Consider the following 4,750-nt stretch of genomic DNA (forward strand, 5'->3'; position numbering starts at 1 on the left):
AATAAAAAAGTCGACATATGACGTGCTAAATAAATACCTGCAGATCCTATTGCAAATATAGAACCGGTCAACTGCTATAGCATTCAACCCCAAAAACAAGGCAAGCTTTCACGTGGTTAATGTATCTTCCAGACTTTGATGGTTCCGGTAATATCCCTGACAGGACAAACCAGGGGAAGTCAGTGTGGCTTGGTACTGTATAATGACAATGTCAGCCACCCCACTCTCCATGACAGTGAAGCCTGAGTGGACGTGGATTCCTTTCACTCTCTCAGTAATTAACCAGGTGACGCCAGGTGGGTGGGTCAGGCTCAGGCAATTAAGGAAATGACAGCCTGTCTAGTACACTGACAGGCCTTAAGAAACACACACACACACATACGTGTGCATACCACACATGCATGTGAATACATATGCACACTGGCTCTCACACATCGTCAAAGCATCACACATATCAGCATACATGCACACTTCCTCACGCATAACTGCATGCACCCTCATTCCCTCACATCTCATTACGCACAAAAGAGAGAAAGAGACAGCGGGCATCGGGCCTTCAGAGAGCCATACAAATTGACTTGATGTCATACTCACACAGTGTAGTACTAGCCTGATTAGGATATCTGACTTGGCATACTTTGTACCTCTCCTATCACTTGGTCTTTTCGCTCTGTCTGTGTGTCTGTCGAACCTTACTGCTGGCATACAGGTCCTCCTTGATCATTTCCTCCTCTACCATCTCCTTTCCTTCTTTCCTACCTTCTCCTTCCCATTCTCTTTTTCCCGACCATTCTCTCCAAGATTCTGGGTTCGATCCCCTCCTGGTGTCCTTATCCTACCTCCTAAGGATGGTACCTCCTCCTACCTTCCCTTCCTGTGCCTGTGTTCACTCAAGCGTCTCCTGAAGTAATCAACTATCACTTTATGGTTTCTTCCAGGTTCATATTCCAGGAACAACATACAGATCGTTTAAAAGACTTCCATACCCTCAACATTAAGGCAGGCAGAAACCGTGCATGCTTCTAAATGATATCATCCATCATATATTCATTACTAAAGTCTTATGATGATGTTGGGGCGTGGGTGTGTGTGTGTGTGTGTGTGTGTGTGTGTGTGTGTGTGTGTGTGTGTGTGTGTGTGTGTGTGTGTGTGTGTGTGTGTGTGTGTGCGTGTGTGTGTGTGTGTGTGTGTGTGTGTGTGAGTGAGTGAGTGTGTGTTTATGTGTGTGGGAGGTCGCGGGGTGGAGCCACAGTGTCGATGAGCGTTGGAATCTAAAAGGGGGTAATTCATCTGCCCCCTCTAGACCTCTAGAGCCACAGAACCCACGACAGCCTCATAGTCATATCACCTCTGAATTATGTCCTGCTTTAAATCACTCACTCTATACACTCCCACACACAGATCACACGCGCTCACATGCAAACAAACACACACACACACACATACCCACTCACGCAGACAGACACACAAATGCATGAATGCAGACGCACAAACAAATACACACACTCACACGTGCAAACAAACAAACGCACACACGCACTCACGCAGTCAAACACACAGACGCATGCAAACGCACAAACACACAGACGCATGCAAAAGCACAAACACGCACACACACACGCACACACACACACACCCACTCACTCAGACAGACACATGCATGCATGCAAACACACAAACACACACACACACACACTCACGCATACACATAAACAGACAAACCTACACACAGAAGCGAACAAGTGAGTGAACACTCCTGCGTCCTGGTGGTGGGGCAGGCATCCAGTGTTCAAGTTGTCTATTTGACGGACAGAAGGCCAAGTTCGGCCTAGCTCATTGGACGGCAGTTCTCAGTCACCGGCGACGGTTGTGGGTTGTGATGTCCCGCTGAGGGCCTGGCTGTCTTAGCTGGCCACTTAAGCGGTAATTGCGTGACATTAGCCAGGAGAAAGGTGAGCTCCATTGCTTGTCTCCCCATCTATTCTGCTCCAACCCAACCCCACCCAGCAGCACCCCCTCACTGCACGGGGGCAAATCTGTGTACGGAGGGGTGTGTGTGTGTGTGTGTGTGTGTGTTCGGGGTGTGTAGGTGTGTGTGTGAGTGTGTGTGTGTGTGTGTATGTGTGTGTGTGTGTGTGTGTGTGTGTGTGAGTGTGTGTGTGTGTATGTGTGTGTGTGTGTGTGTGTGTGTGTGTGTGTGTGTTGGGGTGGGTGTTAGTGTGTGTCGGGATGGTGCGCGTGTGAGTGTGTGTTGGGGATGGGTGTGTGTGTGTTGAGTGTGTGTGTGTGTGTGTGTGTGTGTTTGTTGTGTGTGTGTGTGTGTGTGTGTGTGTGTGTGTGTGTGTGTGTGTGTGTGTGTGTGTGTGTGTGTGTGTGTGTGTGTGTTGGGTGTGTGTGTGTGTGTGTGTGTGTGTGTGTGTGTGTGTGTGTGTGTGTGTGTGTGTGTGTGTGTGTGTGTGTGTGTGTTGGGTGTGTGTGTGTGTGTGTGTTGGGGGGTGATTGGGGGGAGGAGTGGGGGGACACAGCGGAGGCAGTTATAAATGGCCATCATTTCCCAAACCACTCCGTTTTCCATTGTGGAGCGCATGTCGCCGCAGGGCGAGAGAGAGGTGCGCTCTCTCGTTCTCTTGCTGTGTGCGTGTGTGTGTGTGTGTACGTACTCGGCCTGCATTCTTGTGTGTGGGTGTGTGTGTGAGATTGTGTGTGTGTGTGTGTGTGTGTGTGTGTGTGTGTGTGTGTGTGTGTGTGTGTGTGTGTGTGTGTGTGTGTGTGTGTGTGTGTGTGCGTGTGCCATGGTACAAAGGTGCTTGCAGGGATGTGTGCGTGTGTTGGGGGGGAAAGGAAGCTGTGGAACGTGGATGACGGCAGAGGAAGGGGGACACACAACTCTAGAAACTTGAGTTACCACCGTAAAGAAATAAATCATTACATGCATTAAATAATTAAAATAAAGTAAAGAAATATGTTGCGTGCATTGGTAGAAAGGGATAGGGCTGGAAAGGGTTTTCCCTAGTGAACATATTGCTTGGCTATCTGTCCCCTTTGCATTATTTTTTTATTCAAATATTGTTTTAAGCAAAAGCAGTATGAGGGAACGACATTATTACTTACAATTAAATGTACTTTTCTTTCCAGTTTAAAGTTAGAATTGTACGTTGCAAAAAAAAAAAAGACTATTGACATTATTTAGACTAGTGTGTATGGTTGTCTTTTTGATTTGTATATGTTTTATTTAGGATTGGTGCAACGAGAGACGGCCAGAGTCAGGGGAGAGATGAGCCTTGGTGGCTGACTCTCTACTGGTTCATTTATAGTGTAAGCCCAGTGCTATAAACCACCCTTTTAAACTCTTCTTTTCATTCTTATTGAAATTCCAGGACGATCTTCATTGTCTCTGCCTGCCATCATTATTATAACTTAAGAATATCTGATTGCTGGCACATTGTTTTGTTCTGGCACTCGTAAACCTGGGGGATTATAAAACTCTTCATGGCACTTGGCTGTGCTTGGACATTATGAGATTATATTATGGTCTTTACTTCCTTTATGGTCTGGGAAGCAGTTTGGATTTACTTTCACTGTCCAACTATTGTGATTTAGTTTTATCCATCGAAAAGCACTAATCAACGGGATGCGGGGGGGGGGGGGGGGGGGGGGGGGGGGGGGGAGAAAGAGTTGCAGACCAAGTTCCTATTTTGGGTGTTGATTTAAATCGATATAACTGCAAGGGCTTTAATCTCATCTGCCCCCTATAAGTAAACACACAGACGACTAAGAGGGGCCGTCGTGTCCCTCATAAAGAAGCTGATTAGAGTTAAACCCTTTTTATTTATTCTCTCGCATTCCTCTATTTTTCTTCATCCGTTTCTCTGTTGCACACAAAGAACAAAACTCCCCTTACTGTCACACGAGTCCAGTTGTTTTTTTCTTAACTTTTGTTTCCGAAAAGCAGGGTTTTTCTCCCTCTCTTTCTCTCCCTCGTTCTCTCTCTCTCTCTCTCTCTCACTTGCACTCTTACCCTGCCTCTCTCGCTCTTCTCACTCGATGAAATGGCCTGCCGTGGTGCCGGTGCGCAGGCCTGTCCCTCATGGCGCTTCATGTTAAATTCCACCATTAAAACCCATTACCCAGCGATCAAACCCGCTGTAATTCCAGCTAATGACCTCATCTCCCCTGGGGTCACACGCGTCAGTCAGCAGGCGGACGCTTGAGCTAGAGTTAGCCCCCGCTTGCTCTCTCTCTCTCTCTCTTCTCTGTCTCTCGGTCGCTCGCTCCAACTCTCCCTCTCTCCATACCTGTGTCCCTCTCTCCTCCAGAAAAAGAGGTTGAGAAAATGAAATAGGATCCAGCATAGAGGAGGCATGAACACGGCGCAGCCCAATGCAGGTGGATGCATGGGCCAGTGTTTCATTGCAAGTGTGTGTGTGTGTGTGTGTGTATGGGGGGGGGCTGTGTGTGTGTGTGAGTGTGTGTGTGTGTGTGTGTGTGTGTGTGTGTGTGTGTGTGTGTGTGCGTGCGTGCGTGTGTGTTTGCGTGCACAGAAAGAAAACTTCAATACATTATAAATGTGCTCCATTTAGGTGGTGCTACAACTGGGAGCGCGATGTGTGTTTGATACGCTGGCGGAGTGAGAGAAAGGGAGTCTGGGCGGGGTGGAACGCAGGGGGTGGGGGGGGGGGGGGGGGGGGGGGGGGGGGCGGCGGCGGGGGGGGCGGTTAAGCAGGGGAAATGGCCGGTGTTTGACAGCAGG

The sequence above is a fragment of the Gadus morhua genome, chromosome 8 (assembly GCF_902167405.1).
Source record: "Gadus morhua chromosome 8, gadMor3.0, whole genome shotgun sequence".
Classification (NCBI taxonomy): Eukaryota; Metazoa; Chordata; class Actinopteri; order Gadiformes; family Gadidae; genus Gadus; species Gadus morhua.